Consider the following 19,936-nt stretch of genomic DNA (forward strand, 5'->3'; position numbering starts at 1 on the left):
AATAAACATAATTTGGCCAATTTAGATTTCTTTAGGAAAAATTCCTCACAAACAGCAAAATTTAAGCTTTGATAATCCCACCAGCAAAGCTGAACCAATGTAATCTTCCAACAGTGCTCATTTCTAGTTCTTTGATTACTTTTTTCCGAATATTTACTAGCTATATTTATTATTTCTTTCACGAACTATCAACCTGTTCATAGACTGTGCACATTTCTCTATTGGATTGTGAACAGTTTTTCCTAAATAATTTGTCGGGTGCTATTTATATGCAAAAGGCTTTTACATATAATGTTATTGCAGAGTATCTCTTCCAGTTTGCATCTGCCTATGAATTGTTCACCAAGTTTTTGATGTAAAACGTTCCCTATTTTCTCAAAACCAACCACCACTTCCTTTACAGTACGTATGTTAGGCTCAGAATGAGAAAATCCCAGCCCCCCTGACCTCATAAACATTCACCAATATTTTCTTCTATTGTCAAGAAAGAACCTAACTAATTACATTTTCTTTCCTGTGTAATTTTGGACTGGCCCAGCAGGATTCAGGCTCTAGAATTCCCTCCCTTCCTTATCAAACTAACAAACTTAACATACACACACAGCTCCATTTCTGAGATTCATATTCTACATCGAGCACTCTCTAACACATGTACTGGGAATGGGTAACAGGGCTGCTGAAAGAGAGGTAGCCTCAGCCTCTGGGGCTGCCAGGCAAAAATCAGCCAGGGTGCCAGGGCGCCAGGGCAGCCACAACCTCTCAGCCAGAGCCACTGTTTATGTACCATCACCAATCTTAAGCACCTTCAATAGTTTCTCCTGGTCATTAGTACAAACTATTTTTCCATGCATGCCATAAAATTAAAAGGGTTAGGCTTCAGGCAGCCTGGACACAACCACTCTCCTGAAAACTAAAAAATGTTGGACTAAACCAATAAAGACATTAGACGTCTATATCTACACATACAAAAACCTATGTCAGATGGATTAAAAAGACCTAAATGTAAAAAGCAAACTTATCTAAACCTTTAAGAAGAAAACAGCAAAATGTCTTTGCTATCAGCATAGGTTAGGAATGCTTTAAAAACAGACCCGAAAAAATGCCAAATCAGGAAAAAAAAGTTAAAGATTAATTCAATGACATCAACATTTGGGACTTTAGTTTATGAAACACACACACACAAGTATAAAGGCAAGTCACAAACTGGGAAAATACACTTTTCAACATATAGTGAGAAAGCATTCACATTCAGAATATACAGAACTCATAGGAATCAGTAACATTCAAAAAATTACTGAGGAAAATTTGGTCTGTCACTGTCATCTACAAACTGCAAGAATGAGCAATAAAGCAAAACACAATCAAATTATTTGCTGATTAATAAAGATCAAGGAACAGGTGCATTACCCACTCCTTAGCTATTTCACAAGGGTTCGTGTCTATTAAACCACTAAAAGGTAACCCTGCTCTAGCCTAACTATAAATTTTTCCAATATGACTTGAAAAGTTTTTAACTCAGGAATTGAAAGGAAAAAAGTTAAGTCTCAAGCAAATTCAGTATCTCCTATTATTAGTGACTCTTAAGAATCTGCAGCATTAATTTGAAAAAGTTCATCTGAAAAACCAGTCCTAAAAGCATATTATACCAAATATCTGTATTTAAAAGAAAACTGCCTGAATATTAAATACTCATTTAAAATATTTTCATATAAAAGATGAAAACTGACCATCCAAATACCATTTCAACTTAGTTTAAGTCTCTAGAAAGCTTATATTTAAATTTCTATTTGAAATCAGTGAAATAAAATATGAACACATCAGTCTCAGGAGAAACCTTAAACCTACGTTTCCCTACACAAGACATACATTTGAATTACTGGAATGACATTTTAATTGACATTTCAACCTTTCATTCTATAAGGATTTTTGAGGTTTAAAATTCTTAGGTCTTTGGACTTCTGCTTGCAGGCAAGATGCAGTAAAATGGACCAAATATACCCTGAATGAAATAACTAAAAAACAAGAGAAAATGTGCGAAAACAAATGTTTTCAGACATTGGACATCTGAGAATACCTAACAGTAATCTTTGAAAAAGGGAAAACAAAGGATGTAAGCCCTAAAATTACCTCAAGCCTACTGCCTACAAAGACTGTTTAGGCTGCAGCAAAAGCACAGGAAATCTTCTTGCCTGAATCAATGCAAGCCAGAGTAAAGTGGAATAACATCTTTACAGTTACTGAAAGGAAAACAAGTCTGTCAACTTACAATTCTATACTCAGCAAAATTATCTTTTAAAAAAAGAAGGTAAAAGTATACTTTTCCAGATATGCAAAAACTGAAAGAATTCAACACCAGTAGACCTACAGTCTAAGAAATGAACTTTTAAGAATTTCTAAGAATTTTTTTTAATTTAAAAAAAAAATTCTCAGGCAGAAGGTAAGTTATACCAGATGAAAATCTTGATGCAGAACACAGAATAAAGCCCACTGGAAATGATAACTGCATAGACAATTACAAAAGATATTTTTCTCATTTTTTTTTTTAATGTCTCCTTAAAACACAACTGACCCAAAAAATCTAGGCCAGGGGGAAGACCTCCTATCACTAATAAGCAAGTTTAACAAGGTCAATATACAAAAAATTAATTGTATTTCTACACCTTAACAATGAATAATTAGAAACAAAATTTTTTAAAATACCATTTATAATAGCTCCAAAAATATGAAATACATAGGTATAACTCTTAACAAAGTACGTGTAACAGAATCCGTATGCTGAAAACTACAAAACACTACTGAAAAAATTCAAAGACAACCCAAATAAGTGCAGAGAGATACTGTGTTCATCAATCAGATTTGATAGCATTAAAATAACTCTCCCCAAACTAATTTATAGATTTAATGCAATTCCAATCAAAATCCCAGCAGGATTTTTCTGTAGATACAAATGAAGTGGTCATAAAATTTAAATGTAAAAACAAAGAAACTAGGATAGTCAGAATAATTCTGGAAAAGAATGAAGTTGAAGGACTATGACTCAATTTTAAGACCCATTATAAAGCTACAGAAATCAATTAAAACCATGAGATATCATTACATACCTATTTGAATGGCTAAAAAAATTTCTAACTTTATTGAGATTTAACTGACATAAACATCGTGTTAAGTTTATGGTTTGCGATGTGATGATTTATGTATATATTGTGAAATGACTGCCACAATAAGGTTAGCAAATCTAACACCTCATATAGTCACACGTGATGAGAACATTTAAGATCCACTCACTAAGCAGCTCTCAAGAATACAATAATACAGTATTAACTAAAATTACCATGCTATACATTAGATTCCCCCGAATTTATCCATTTACAAGTGGAAGTTTGTACCTTTTGACCAACATCTCCCCTGGCAAACACCAATCTACTCCCTGCTTCTGAGTTCTACTTTTTTAGATTCCACATACAGTTATAGCGAGATCATATAGTACTTGTCTTTTCTCTTCTTGACTTAATCATTAGCATAATGCCCTCAAGGTTCATGAAATTTTTTAAATGGGACAATACCAAGTGTTAATGAGGCTGCAGAACAACTGGAACTCTTACACACTACTAGTGAGAATGCAAAACAGTACAGTCACTTTAAAACACAATTTGACAATAAGTATAAATATACATCTATCACATGACCCAGCAATCTCACTCCTAAGTTATTTACCCTAAAGAAAACTTATGTTCATACCAAAACCTATACATACATACCAAAATCTATATTTATATAGCAGCTTTATTCATAATCAATGAAAACTGGAAACCAAATATCCTTCAACAGGTAAGTGGATAAACAAAACTATGGTACATCTATACAGTGGAATTCTATTTATCAAAATAAAGGAATAAACTACTGATATAGCATGGATGAATCTTGAAGGTATTATGCTGAATAAAAGAGGCCAGTCTCAAAGACCACATAGTGTATACACTTGTCAAAATTCATCAAACACCTCTAAAACAAGTGAAATTAAATATATGTAAATTTTACCTCAAAGTTTATTTTTTAAGAAAGGCTAATAAAAGTAAAAAACAGGGGCGCCTGGGTGGCTCAGTCGGTTAAGCATCCAACTCTATTTCGGTTCTGGTCATGATCTCAGGGTTGTCAGATCGAGCTCCCCATCATGATCTGCACTGGGCATGGGGCCAGCTTAGGATTCTCTCTCTCTCTCTCCCTCTGCCCCTCCCCATGCTCGTTCACTCTCTTTCTCTCTCCAAAAAAAACCAAAAGGACTTTAGTAAAAAACAGTAACAATGTGTTGCAGGGTTTATAACATATGTAGAAGTAAAATGTATGACAATCATCCCAAGACTAGAATGGGAGAGATGGAAGTACATTCTTGTTAAGGTCCATACTTCCCATGACATAGTATAATATAATTTGAAGCTAGACTGTGACAACTTAAAGTTGAAATTAGGGAACCTGGGTGGCTCGGTCAGTTAAACGTCTGCCTTCGGCTCAGGACATGATCCCAGAGTCCTGCATTGGGCTCCCTATCTCTCTCTCTGTCTCTCATGAATAAACAAATAAAATCTTTAAAAATTAAAATTAAGAAATTACTAGAACTGTTAAGTGTAATATTCAAGCTCAAGATACAATGTCAATTGTATTCCTATATACCAGCAATGAACAACTGGAATCTGAAATTTAAAGAAATACCACTTACAATAGTAACCCCCCAAAATGAAGTACTTAGGTATAAATCTAACAAAATATGTGTGTAATCTGTGGGTGGAAAACAACAAAACACTGACTGATTAAAGAAACCAAAGAACACCAAAATAATCAGAGAAAGACACCATGTTCACAAAATAGAAAACATTACAAATATATCAATTCTCCCTAATTTATATAGATTCAATGCAATCCCAATAAAAATCCCAGCAAGCTCCTTTGTACATCTCGACAAAGTGATCTAAAAGTTATGTGCAAAGGAAAAAGTAGAATATGCAAACAATTCTGAAAAAGAACAAAGTCAGAGGATTCATATTACCCAATTTCAAGACAATAGAGTAAGCTACTCTAATCAAGACAGTGTGGTATTAAAGAGAAACATATAGATCAATGGAACAACAGAATCAACAGGCAGAACCACGCCAATATAGGCAACTGTTTTTTGACAAGGTGCAAAGGCTGAATTCAATAGAAAAAGGACTGTCTTTTCAACAAATGGTGGTGGAAAAACTGAAAGCCCATATGCAAAACAACAAGATCTCAATACATACTTCATGAGGTAAAGACATATTCAGATCTATAAATACAGCCAACACACATACAGAAAAGAAAACGATCTCAAAAGGAAGGTAAGGGATGAAGGAATGATAAGCAAATAAATCTTAAACACGTAGGTGACAACTTTAACAGTAATATTTTATGTTTAAAACATGTACAGAATTAATATATACAACAATAAAATAAAAGGCGAGGGGAGAAGAGTAAAGGTTCCAAAAATCTTACATTGCCCAAGAAAAGGGAAGATGTACCAATCAGACTTTAATTAAGTCAAAAATACATGCTGTGGGGGCAGCTAGGTGGCTCGCCGTAGGTTAGGCAGCTGACTCCTGATTTTGGCTCGTGTCATGATCTCAGGGTCCTGGGATGGAGCCGTACGTCGGGTTCTGCACTCAGCGAAGTTGGCATGAGGATTCTCCCTCTCTCTCACTCTATCCCTCCCCCAACTGGCACTTGCACTCATGCTCTCACAATCTCCAAAATAAAATAAATAAATCTTTAAAAAAAAAAAATGCTGTAATCCCCCAAAGCAGCTGTTTTCAAAGTGTGGTTCATGGACAACTGGTAGTCTCCTACACTCTTTCAGGGTGTCTGCTGAGTCAAAATTATTTTCACTGTAGTACTAAGATGTTATTTCTCTTTTTAACTCTGCTGACATTTATCTTGATGATCCAAAATTAATGGTGAGTAAAACTGTTGGCAATTTAGCAGGAGTTAAGCCAGAGGCACCAAACTGAACCAGAAATCATCATATTCTTCACCACCAAGCAAGTATAGTTTTTTCTTGTTGTTAATGCCAATTTCAACTTAAGAATATCCTTGATGAAACAGTAAAAGTCATTTTATTAAATGTCAACCCTTGAGTACACACAGTTTGAATAATGTGAATGGTTAAAGTGGGAACTACATTTAAAGCATTTCTGCTCCAGGGGCGCCTGGGTGGCTCAGTCGGTTAAGCATCTGCTTTCAGCTCAGGTCGTGATCCTGGGGTCCTGAGATCTACCCAGCATCAGGCTCCCCCTGCTCAGTGGGGAGTCTGCTTCTCCCTCTCCCTCTCCCTCTGCCCCTGCTTGTGCTCATGCTCTCGTGCTGTCTCTGATAAATAAATAAAATCTTAAAAAAAAAAGCACTTCCACTCCATACTGAAGTACAGTGGCCATATTGTGGGAAAGTACATGTGAGATTGTTTTAAGTTGTGAATTGAACTGGCCTCTTTTCATGGAACACCATTTTTATTCAAAAGAATGACTAACAAACTATGCTTACTTTGACTTAGGTATCTGGAAGACATTGTCTTGAAAACAAATGAAATGAGCCTGTCATTTCAAGAGAAGCAAGTAACAGTAATTTCTTGCCAATGATCAAACTTGAGAGTTAAAGCACAAATCAGAATTTTGGAAAACTTGTATCGACCTCCACTGTGAGCTTGACAGCTTCCCAAAATTTAGGGCCTTTTCCAATATGATTGATGATAGTATTAATGAATTTAATTTTTTGATATTGCAATGTCTCTTGACACTGGAATAACTGGTAGTACTCTCCTGCTCCTTCTTTGATGCTTGCCTAACTGCCCCAAACCATGTTACTTATGTTTCTCCAATCCTTAAAAACATCTTTTGCCTACTATTCAAAGGTTACAGTATCTTTTTAGTATCTGCAAAACCTGAAACAAATCTTACAAGGACACACCCTCATCTTTAGAAAGAAAGAAAAAGGAAAGAACTCAGTATACCATCACCAACTCACTTCCACTCCCAAAGCCTATGACAGTATCACTAAATCATGAAAGGTTATAAATCAACAATGTATAGCAGTTTATGACATATTCTAAGTAATAAGTTACTACAACAAAACCCATTTTTCTTTATGGACAAATCAGACTATGGGTTAACTAGTTCTTGTACTGCTAAAACCTGATAAAGGTGGAACCATCAGTTGTGTTACCAGCAACACCAACCATGGTAAAAAGTCCTACTGATGAAATCTAAAGTGAGAGAACTGCAAAATGAGCTGTGAATATCTGGTAGGGTTCTATAGCTTTGACATTCCCTCAGCATAGGGGCTCTTTTAACTGAGCATATCACTACTGAGACTGCAGGGAGAGTATGCCCATAAAAATTACGGAAGATATTAGTTCCTATTTAAGGGTAGGTATGTGTGTTCGAAGCAGATGTGGTAGGATGAACAAAAGATGACCTTATATGGCAAAATATGTGATTAATTTAAGGATCTTGAGAGGAGGTACTTATTATGGATTATCTAGGTGGGCCCTAAATGCAATCACTTGTATCCTTTTAAAAGAGTAGTAAAGGTTTTCAGAGAGACACACAGAGATGTGAAGACCTGCCAGCAGAAAATGCCAAAGAAGCAAGGAACTGATTCTTCACTAGAGCTTCCAGAGAGAACTGCCCTGCTGTCATGCCAACCTTGATTTCAGGCTTCTGGCCTCTAGAACTGTGAGAATAAATTTCTGTTGTTCTAAACCACCCAGTTTGTGGTAATTTCTCACAGCAACCACAGGAAACTAATACGGCAGAGTAGCTCTGCACCCACCTATGTGAGTCTCATTCTCTCACACCTGAGCTGTCACTTCATGAACCAAAAACTAACCCCTAGACAAAATTGCAAGGATTCTCAAGGAATGCCTGTCACTGCTCTGCTGGCATGCTGTTTCCTGTCCAGTATCCTTCTATGTCAATCTGACATCAAGCGTGACTTAACCAGGTCTTACTCATCTGAATGACTTTTGAGCCTAATGCTCCCCAGGGGCATTAAAGCTACTAATAGTTTTGTAATGCCAAAGTACCCAAATATTTTACTCTTTTTAATGCCATCAGAGCTAAGTGCAGCAGATAAAAGTGTGGGCTCTGGAAACTTGGCTAGGTAGGTTTGGATTTTAGCTTTGCACTGTGTGTCCTTGGGCAAGTCACTTAATCTCTCTGGTGCTCTGTACAAAAGGGATATTTTAGAGCAACTACCTCAAAGGATTACTGAAGGATTAAATGAGTTGATCCCACAATTTAAGATTTCAAGCAAAAGTTGGAATTTTGGAAAACTTTTTTCTACCACCGTGAACTTTATGAATCATAGTTCATAATTTGCATCTTTGTCACAGACCACTTGTTTCACTAAGATTTTAAAGTTAATTACTGTTTCGCTGTACATCATATAGTTTTTAATTATGGCTGTATCCCTTTCTCATTCCTGATGTTTTATATTTATGCTCCCCCTCTTTGCTCTCTCCCTAAGCTTTACTAGAGAGGTATGTGTATTTTGCTCTTTCCAAAACCAACTGCTGGATTCTTTATGAAGATGTTTTAAATGCTGTACTACAAATCACTTAGAATAGGATGTGCATGAATGATATTCAGTACATAACATCACCCTCTTGCCTGCCATGATGCTTTATTAAATGAAAGACTTGGCTCTCCAGGATGGTACATAGTCCCAAAAAAGGCCGAGTATTACATATATTATAATGGAAGAGAAAAAAGAGAACTAGTTGCCTATACAGGAATAATAGAAAATGCAAGGCCTTGCATGATACAGTATCACCAACCACCCTTACCTAATCTCTGCCTTCTCCTAACAGTTTTCTAGACATATCACTTTTTCTTAGCTCAGTGCATAGTGACAAAGATTCCCTCCCTGAGCAAACTCAACTCAGGCTCCTCTAAGCTCATTTTCAACTAGGCCTCAACATTTGGATTTGTGTTTCTCTCATGCATTGTCCACTATTAGCAAGAATCCTACTAAACTGCTTTAGCCAGAATCCCCCATCCTGCCACCCCACAGGTAATGTAATGTCTGACCACTCTAGCCAGACACCCCATGTGTTTTCTTAATTAAAAAAAAAAAATATATATATAGGTAAGACAGGCAAATAAAGGTCTTAAAAAATACAATTAAACATGGGGGGGGCCTATAGGACTAAAAGAAGTTAAGTAGGTTAAAAAAGGGGGGGGCCAGTTAAATAAAATAAGTATCAGGAAACCTTGGTATGTCAAAGAAACTGAAAGAAGAAATAAGCTTTAGAAGTGCAAGAACAGTCTACTGTGATGAATGTTGCTGAAAGGTCAAGTAAGATATAAGTAAAATCTAAGGAGACTATCATGTACCTAAATGTCATCAGGACACAAGTAGCAATAGCAAAAGGCTACCTAGAGCAAGAAGAACCACTAGTCTAAGGTGAAACAGCAAAGATCTAAAAGCTATCATCAGAATATATAGGCAAGCTTCTCAGTTTGAGACAAATCAGCAGACTGAGGCAGGCATCCATATCTTGGCTCCAAGGTATTAAAGCAAAACAATAACACTGGATAAATGCCTGTCTTTAACACAAAGGTAGCTTGTTCTCTATTCTGTTTTATACAGCCTATCAGGTATTTGATGGAAAGTCCCATACCTGGAAAAAGAACAGACCTAACAAGAGGATTCTGATTGAAGAGAAGACTAATGACTGTCTCCATCTCCTGTGCTTAGATTCCTTTTCATCAACTCAATGCTAGCTTTAGGAGTTTGGTAGCTAAGAAGAGAAAACTAAGTGACATTAAGTCACTGATGAAAAACATTTTTAAGACATCCCCCCAACTAAAAGAACATAAAATAAAATCAATTTTAATAGGATTTTTGTAGGGGCACCTGGGTGGCTCAGGCGTTAAGTGTCTGCCTTCGGCTCAGGTCATGACCTGGGATCGAGCCCAGCATCAGGCTCCCTGCTCGGCGGGAAGCCTGCTTCTCCCTCTCCCACTCCCCCTGCTTGTGTTCCCTCTCTCGCTGTCTGTGTCAAACAAATAAAATCTTAAAAAAAAAAAAATAGGATTTTTGTAGACACTTGCACTGTTGTTGTTGTTGTTTTTTAGTTTTTGGTATTTTAACATGGAAAAAAACATATAACATTAAATTTACAATCTTAACCATTTATAAGTGTACAGTTCAGGAGTGTTAAGTATATTCAGATACTGAATGAAATTCTATACCCATTAAACACTTATCACTCCCTTCCCCCCATCCACTCCCACACCCACCCTTGGCAACCACCTTTCTACTTTGTTTCTGTTATTTTGACTAGTTCAGATACTTCATATGAGTGGAATCATACAGTATTTGTCCTTTTGTGACCAGCTTACTTCATTTAGCCTAAGGGTCCTCAAGGTTCACCCACACTGTAGCATGTAACAGATTTCCTTCTTCAAGGAAGGAACACACACACACACACACTCTACCTTCTTTATCCATTCATCCATTGATGTACATTCGGGTTATTTCCACCTCTTATCTGTGAATAATGTTGCAATAAACATGAGCATGCAAATATCTCTTCAAAATTCTGCTTCTAATTCTTTTGGATATATACCTAGAAGTGGGGTCACTGGATAAAATGAATTTTTTAGTGTCATTTGGTTATAAGCAGAGACCCAAAACTCAAAATGGAAAAACAAAACAAAAAACTGTATCTCGGATAAGAAAATATGTGAGGATCACCACTTAAAGAAGAAAAAAAAAGAAAAAAGGGGGTGGTCTGAGAGCACGGCCAAGTTAGAGAAAGGACAAAATAAACATTCCATGTATATAAGCCCCACCATCGCCAAAAAAAAAAAAAAAAAAAAAAGGTATTGCTGCTCTTGAAAAATACACTGGCAATTAAATTTAAACACACACTTAACCATATGATCCAGCCATCCCACTCCTATTTATCTTAGAGAAATGAAAACTCATGCTCCCTCAAAAACCTGTACATGAATGTTTATTACAGCTCCACCCATAACTGCCCCAAAGTTGGAAACAACCCAAGTGTTCTTCAACAGGTAAATGGAAAAACTGCTGTATATCCATAAATGAAATACTGCTCAGCACAAAAAAAGGTGACCTATCCATAAACGTACAACTTGGATGGATTTCAAGGACATTAATGCTAAGTACAAAAAGTCAGTCTCAAGAGGTTACATGTTCTGTGGTTCCACGGATATGATATTCTCAAAAAGACAAAGCTATAGCCATAGAAACTAATTAGCAGTTGCCAGGGGTTATGAGTTGGGGGAGGGTGTGATTACACAAAAGCATAGTATAAATTCTGTATTCTGAAGGTGATAGGGGTTACACCACTCAATACATGTGTTAAAGTTTATAGAATATACCAAAAGAAAAAAGTCCATTTGACTACATGGTAATTTCTAAATAAAATAAAGAAGACAAAAGAACATTTCAGGACTCTGGAAAATGACATACAACAAACTAAGAGTTATTCAAGAAAAACCAATGAACTATAGTAAAAACAGTGGGAGTCTGCAGTATTCACCTGGGTACTCAAGCCCCCCTACCCCATCAAGGTCCTTGGGATAGTAATTCTACCAAGGCAATCGGAGAAAGCAGTGAAAAACAGCTGCTCCCATGGCAGAGGGGGCTGGCCTGACTTGAAAATGAATACATAAAACGACAGCCATCTCAATACTGAACAACTGAGGAAGACCAACATCAGAGCTGCCTGAAGCTGAAGCTGCAATATTGGTGGGGGCAATCATAAAATCAGCCAGAAATTTTACTGGGTGACCTGAGGAATGAGACAGCCATAGTAGACCTTGATAAGCTCCCACATATTCCTGGGAGTCTGGAAAACTGTACACACATTCAGGAGAGACAATAGATATCTCTAGCTGTCTACTCATACCTTTGCTCAAGCCGAGTTTGAACTTTAAATCTGAACTCTGAATGTGTTCCCAACATACACACATTTCAGTAAAGGATGCCTTATTGGATCAAGGTGTTTAAACACAACCTCTTACTTATCACTTGCTGATCATTAAACTATTATTGACCCAGAGACGACTTCTAGGAAGCCAAGCTTAAAAATAAAACCAAAACTTAGGGGTGCCTGGGTGGCTCAGTCGTTAAGCGGCTGCCTTCAGCTCAGGTCATGATCCCAGGGTCCTGGGATCGAGCCCCGCTTCGGGCTCAGCGGAAAGCCTGCTTCTCCTTCTCCCACTCCCCCTGCTCGGGTTCCTGCTCTCACTATCCCTCTCTCTCTGTCAAATAAATAAATAATATCTCAAAATATATATATATAACCAAAAATTAAAGGAAAAAACAACCAAGCAGAGACATCAGTGGTGACACACTACAGAGAAAAGAGACTACAGAATTAATCAAGGCAAGTCACTAAAACTAAACAGCAACCACAGTAATCTAGGAGGTTGGCAAGGGTCAGAATCCAGAGTTGCTACAATATATTACTGAAAATGTACAATTTTCAACAAAAATTTATGAGACAAGCAAAGAAACGGACTTTAAAAAAAAAGGCTGGGGAACTATAAAGAAGATTAAAGTGACAAGACACACAATACAAAATGTGATCTCTAGATTCTGGATTTAAAAAATAACAACTATGGGACACTATGGGGAAAATGAGGAAATTTTAATATAGACCATATATTAGATAACAGTATTATCAATGTTAACCTTCCCAAAAGGTGAGAACTATACTGTGGATATTTTGGACAACGCACTTGTTCTTAGGAAATCCATGCTGGACTATTCAGGTAACTTTCAAGTGATTTAGTAAAATGTGAAGAGAAACAGCACACACACAAATGTGGCAAAATGTTAACAACTGGTAAATCTCGGTGAAGGAAATTACAGATATTCATTGCACTATTCTTTTGAACTTTTCTAATGGTTTGGTATTTTCCAAAACAAAAACTTAAGAAAACACTGGAAATGAATATCCAACAATAGAACAATCCAACAATCAGGGGACTGATTAAATAAATTCCAGTACTTTCACAATAGTTAAACATTCTAGGGCGCCTGGGTGGCTCAGTTGGTTAAGCGACTGCCTTCGGCTCAGGTCATGATCCTGGAGTCCCGGAATCGAGTCCCACATCGGGCTCCCTGCTCAGCGGTGAGTCTGCTTCTCCCTCTGACCCTCTTCCCTCTCGTGCTATCTCTCATTCTCTCTCTCTCGAATAAATAAATAAATAAATCTTAAAAAAAAAATGTTTAAAAAAAAATAGTTAAACATTCTAGAATGGTTGAAAAGAATGAAACAGGGTGCCTGGGTGGCTCAGTTGGTTAAGCAACTGCCTTCGGCTCAGGTCATGATCCTGGAGTCCCAGGATCGAGTCCCGCATCGGCTCCCTGCTCAGCAGGGAGTCTGCTTCTCCCTCTGACCTTCTTCCCTCTCATGCTCTCTCTCTACCACTCTCTCTCTCAATAAATAAGTAAAAATCTTAAAAAAAAAAAAAGAATGAAACTAATATATTTTTGATACTGGCAAGACCTCTGAGGCCATTTTAAAAGGCAAGTTATTGAACACCGCATACATTTCTGAAAAAGCAAATACAACCACAAACATGTACTAGGACAAAGATAAACAGAAACTGGTAATAGCAGAGAGATGGGGAAAGCTTTTGGTTTGCTTTACATTATCTCTTTCCTTGCTATGTGAATTGTCTACACATATGTGCACATTACTTTTTTTTAAATGTCAATAGCTACCTGGGTGGTAGTCTGTAGGCATGTTACATTTTCTTCTTTTTAGACTTAGAGGACAAAAAAAGAGGAAACTAAGAAAGGAGGACCATAGATAAAAGGAATTCAACAAGCCTCAAATGCTCAGTAACTGAATACCTGAAGTACTTGTTCTTTTCTTCCAATACTAAATCTTTAAGGCCATCTTACTATGTTTTAATAAAAATATCTCTGGGACTGGGGCGCCTGGGTGGCTCAGTTGGTTAAGCGTCTGCCTTCGGCTCAGGTCATGATCCTGGAGTCCCGGGATCGAGTCCCGCATCGGGCTCCCCGCTCAGCGGGGGGGTCTGCTTCTCCCTCTGACCCTCTTCCCTCTCGTGCTTTCTATCTCTCATTCTCTCTCTCTCTCAAATAAATAAATAAAATCTTTATTAAAAAAAAAATGTCTCTGGGACTTTTTTTTTTCCTTTGAAAGGGGATGGGGCAAGGGAGGTGTACTCCTGGTTTTAAAACCTTCCACTTTGGAATTTGCAACAGCACATCACCACTGGAAAATGTATATGCCTGAGTGTGTCACCTACATTCTCTCATTCAAACTTCACAACCACCCTATGAGATAGTACGGATTTCAGTATCCCCTTGTTTGAGGAAAGTGAGTCACTGAGAATTGAAGTAAGCTGCCTGAGGTCACGTAAGTAACTAGTAGCTGAACAAGACCAGGCTGAACTCTACAGCACCTCAGGATGACCTCAAATAAGATTAATGAGTACCATGCTAAGCAGTTTCAGACTGCAAGCCACAACCTAATGGGGATCAATTAAGTAGATTAAGACTACATTTTTTTAATAGATCTTAAGTTGTAAGAATAAACAACATTTCATAAAATTTTTTTATTATATCACTGTGCATAGATGCTGAACTGCAATGTAAAATCGATTATGATGGATCACGGTAAAAAACATCTTTTAAAAAATGCTGTTTTATTATGTTTCAGTGCACAGTGACCACTGTTAAATTCCATAAGCACCTGTATCCTCACATTTTTCTCCTCAAGTACACTTAATAGCTCAGAAACTTAGGGATCTTGGAAATAAAAATATTACATAAAGTTATTTCTGAAGTCTCACATCCTAACTTTAAAATTCATATAAATTTTACATTATATTAAAATAACTTATAGGAATAAATACTAATTGCCTAGCCCCAAAATTCTAAGTAAAACTGACATTCCTGGGAGATAGTTAAGTTTGATAAGCATCTATTTCCTCCTCCAACCATTCTCAGCACCCAAGGGAAACACTGAGCAGGGCCTGGTTACTGTTATTTGGGGTTCATCTCCATCCCCAGAAATGCAATAAATTTTAAGTCACAAAGCTGTACCACCTTTCTGTGGTATTCATGCAGGGGATATCAACTGCTTCTCCAAACCTTGATGTACGTATTTGGAAAATATCCTGCTTAATCAGAGGTTTAAATTGTACAAGCCTCTATCTTACAAATCCACCCCCCCAAGCAAAAAAAAAAAAAAAAAAAAAAAAAGAAAAAGAAACTGAAAAGAAAAAACTGAGCAAAGGGCATGAATAGACTACTCACCAAAGAGGAATTACTATAGACAATAAATGTAGGGAAAATATACTTAATCTCATTAATAGTGAAATACACAGTTAAAACTATGAAATACTGCTTTACCAATAAGACTGGGGGGAAGGTGGCGCCCGCGGCCCCTGAGCGAACAGAGGACCATGCCGGGAGGTGGCAGTGCGGCCGCGGCCGGAGTAAGACAAAAGAATGAAAGAAGTAGATAATCTCGAAAGTATAAAAGAAGAATGGGTTTGTGAAACAGGATCTGACAACCAACCTCTTAGTGATGATCAACAAAGAAATTGTGAATATTTTGTTGACAGCCTTTTTGAGGAAGCTGAGAAGGTTGGTGCCAAATGCATGTCTCAGAAGAAAGAGGTCGATGTAAGTATAAAATTATGGAAAAATGGATTCACAGTCAATGATGATTTCAGAAGTTACTCTGATGGTGCAAGTCAGCAGTTTCTGAACTCCATCAAAAAAGGTACCACACCAAAAATTGTTTCTAAGGCAAAGAGTACTGAAGTTGAGAATAAAAATAATTTGTCTGTTGTTCAACTAAACAATCTGGAACCCATCACTAATGTACAGATCTGGTTAGCCAATGGAAAAAGGATTGTCCAGAAATTTAACATTTCTCATAGGATAAGCCACATCAAAGACTTCATCAAAAAATACCAAGGATCTCAAAGAAGTCCTCCCTTTTCCCTGGCCACAGCTCTTCCTTTCCTCAAATTGCTAGAAGAAACACTCACATTGGAAGAAGCAAATTTACAGAATGCTGTAGTCATTCAGAGACTCCAAAAAACCACTGAACCTTTTAGAGAACTTTCATAACATTGATTTTTGATACACTAAGTGGAAAGTTTGAAGAGAAATGATGGTTGTAAATGAACATGCAAACCAAAATGAGGGAAAGGAAGTCAGATTTGCTGGACTTTTAGTTCGGGCATGATTTAACTCCCTCCTGATGAGAAGATTTTTAAATAAGTACAAGTTAGGAAAGTGAACTATGACTGGAAACTATATTCAATGCACTTTTTCCAAAAGACTACTCAGAAAGAAAACTATACTTATTTTCAAATACCAGTTGTTCAGCAATAAGATATATTAAATCACTGTTATCATACAGAATCTTAATGTGGTATAAATTAGCAAATGTATTCACAGCATCATTCATTCAAATATTCCCAACCAGCAGTGGTTTGTTTAGATGTTAGCTGTCTCAGTTTTTTAAACAGCAATATATTAAGAAAATTATACATGACAGGTTAAACATCAATGTAATTATTTTACATCTGAGATACAGTCAGAAGGCTAGAAGGAACTTCTTTCACCACAGCTATGCCTGAACCTCCAAGTGTTCTCCATTTTTATTTTCTAATGGCAAGATATATTATTTTGGCACAGTATCTAAAATGTATTTTAAGGATAAAATTGTGCAGCTTAGTACAATGTCAATATTAATCTGCCTATTCACACACACAAAAAAAGACTGGGGGGAAAAGTTAAACTCCGTATTATCTAGAGTATTTTAAAAGATACTTGACACTTCAAATGTAAACAATCTTTTCTGAGGCATTTTAAATGTTCGTTCCATCTGACCCAGCAGTATTCTACTTCTAGATATTTATCCTATGCAAAACTGTAAAAAAAATATACAAAGATGTTCACTACAAAACTGGAAACACAAATCCTCATCAATATGGAATTAATTAAATTACAGTACAGCTATACTGGATATACCAAACAGCCATTTTTTTAAATACAAGAATACATAAAGTACCGACAAGGAAAAAAGTCCAAGATATATGACTGTTAAAAAGCAAAGTGACAAAACATTAAAACTGAAGGAGCTTTCTTCTGTGAGATGATGTTAATACATGCAGCGGAAACATCAGTCCACACTGGAGCAAGTTAGAAGGCTTATGGAAGAGGTTTCTTGAAGAAAATAAAAACTGATCAAGTGCTTCATGTATCTTAATTTCCTGAGACGTGATTTAGACAACTGATGAAGAATTAGGGAATGACTTCAAATTAGTGATAAACGCATAGGAAAATAATCAGAAAGAAAATTATTAAATTCATGAGAAGCTATTGCAGAGAAAAATAATTACATGACTCAGCCATTACTATAGTTTACACAGTCACAAAGCAAACAATGAATACTTTGGTTAACAATATAAGTATAAAGAGTACAGTAGGAGGATGCTGAGAAAAAAAGCCAAATCTTCACCTTTCACTGTAGAAAATCAAAAATGCTTAAAACTGGAAAAATCAAGAAGCAACACAAGCATATTACTTACAGACATGAAGGTACATACGATCAGCAGAGCTAAAACTTGGGAGAAGAAAACAGGAAGAGAGAGCTAGGGGCTACTGTTTTAATAAGTTTTTTGACTGTAATTAAATGTGTGTACTACTGTGCTAAAATTTAAAGAAAAGGTTAATCACAAATCACATAAAAAGAAACTTTAAGGGGCGCCTGGGTGGCTCAGTTGGTTAAGCGACTGCCTTCGGCTCAGGTCATGATCCTGGAGTCCCGGGATCGAGTCCCACATCCGGCTCCCTGCTCAGCAGGGAGTCTGCTTCTCCCTCTGACCCTCTTCCCTCTCGTGCTCTCTATTTCTCATTCTCTCTCAAATAAATAAATAAAATCTTTAAAAAAAAAAAAAGAAACTTTAATGGCCAGTAAACATGGGGAGGGGGCAGGCAGCCCCACTCATGAGGTTCAATAATCAATAATAGATAATACTTAAGTAGCTTCTATTGTGGGTTAGACACAAAGTGCTATATATATATTAATTCATCTAATTAACAGCAGCCCTTGACCAAGGTACTATTATTCTCCCATTTTACAGATAGGAAAACTGAAACAGTAAACTGCCCAAGGTCAAATTGCTAGTAAACAGCAAAGTCAGGATTAGAAACCAGAGAGGCTGCCTCCAGAGTCCACCTGTTTAATCACTATTCTAGACTGATCAAAAACATATTAGGTTGCGAAGAAATAACTAGAGAATATTCATCAAGTTTCTCTTAAATACAGGCTTTCGAAGTGGTGTGAGTACCTACTGACACAACTTCAATGGAGAAAGAAATGTCAATGTCTATCAAAAACACAAATGCATGCATATGTATGTATGTGCATAGTTAGTGTGTGCATGCATGTGCGTATGTATCCACCCTCTTTTAATAGAGCAAGTCTAAGAATTATTCCTACAAATAAACATATGCCCTGTATAAAATAACATATATACAAGACCTTACCAGCAAAATAAGGAAAACCACCTAAGTAAATACACATCAAAAGGAATCAATAGACTCAGTAAAAATACGAATTCTCGAATGCATTTAAATACCCCATGAAAATTAAATACACCTTATTTAGACATTATTAAAACATCCCCCAGGGCAGCTGGGTGGCTCAGTAGGTTAAGCGTCCAACTCTTGATTTTTGGCTCAGGTCATGATCTCAGGGTCATGGGATTGAGCCCTGTGTTGGGCTCCACGCTCAGTGGGGAGTCTGCTTAAAATTCTCATGCGCGCTCTCTCTCTCTCTCTCTCTCGCTCTGCCCCTCCCCCCCATCACTCACATTCTCTGTAACAAAATCTTTAGAAAAACATCCCTGATCATTAATAATGACACATCTCTAAAGATATTCAGAAGAGGATCACTAAAGTCCAGTCATGAGGTCTACAATGGTTCACTGGTGAGTCAGAGAATTCATTAGTATTACTGGTTTTGAGAAATGTTAAAATAGAGACAAACTTTTCTCTAGAACTTCCTTAGTACGTCCACAGAACCCTTTTTGTCGTGAAAGCAATTAAAACCTACTGGGACAACAGTGTTCCAATGTAATGGAGGCGGAAAGCCCTGGACTAAAGCACGCATTCACTATAAATAAATGTATGGCCTCAAAACTAGAAATACTTGTGTTTGCACTGAAAACAATGATCATATGTGGCACCTGATCTGAATCCTCTGTTTCACTCCTACGTCATTCCTTACTCTCTTTCACAGTACATTACTCTGTATACCTTACATGCTACCCAAATTTGAGCAAAAAATCTATAGGACATTCCTGGGATAAAGGTAAGTTAAGAATTATTCTTTATCAAGAAGTATTCTACATAAGCAGATTTAAAATAAAATCACAACTACAAATTTATTTAGGATTTCTGATTCTAGCAAAAATGGAATAAAAGGACCAGATTTACCCTGCCACATTAACTAAATAAACCAAGCAAAATATGTGAAACAATGTTTTTAGTTACAACAAGCAATAAAGGCAGTGATCCCTGAGAGAGAAGAAACAAATGAGGTAACCCCTATGACTGCCCCCAGCTTAATTTCTGGAAAGAGTTTCCATGTGATGCCAAAGGTAGGGAAATGAGCGTAAAGTGCAGTCCCTCAGACTCAAAAAGAAGCTGAAAATTTAAATAGGCCAAGGCAGGAAATGAGAAAGGAGAGAGCTGTAGAGAGAGCACTTCGGAGACCTGTACAGGTGGTGCCCGCCCCCTCCACCTTCAGTCCTCAGATGAGTAACAATGAGTACATGAAGGTAAAGAAATTACACTAGAACCACCTGAAATAAACAAGTGGAAAAAT

The 19,936-nt window shown here is 36.9% G+C and overlaps 1 protein-coding gene and 1 pseudogene across 6 annotated transcripts in view; one reads left to right on the forward strand and one right to left on the reverse strand.

The window, feature by feature from the left end:
* The window catches only part of KDM6A (lysine demethylase 6A), a 209,317-nt gene that overhangs the window by 152,584 nt on the left and 36,797 nt on the right, over positions 1–19,936 (reverse strand). The gene's annotated exons all lie outside the window — the stretch shown is intronic.
* Positions 15,527–16,164, forward strand: LOC114216710 (UBX domain-containing protein 2A pseudogene; annotated as a pseudogene).

This window comes from Eumetopias jubatus, unplaced genomic scaffold, assembly GCF_037043125.1.
Source record: "Eumetopias jubatus isolate StellerSeaLion01/CBP00866 unplaced genomic scaffold, mEumJub1_p1.0 scaffold_11, whole genome shotgun sequence".
NCBI classification, from domain to species: Eukaryota; Metazoa; Chordata; class Mammalia; order Carnivora; family Otariidae; genus Eumetopias; species Eumetopias jubatus.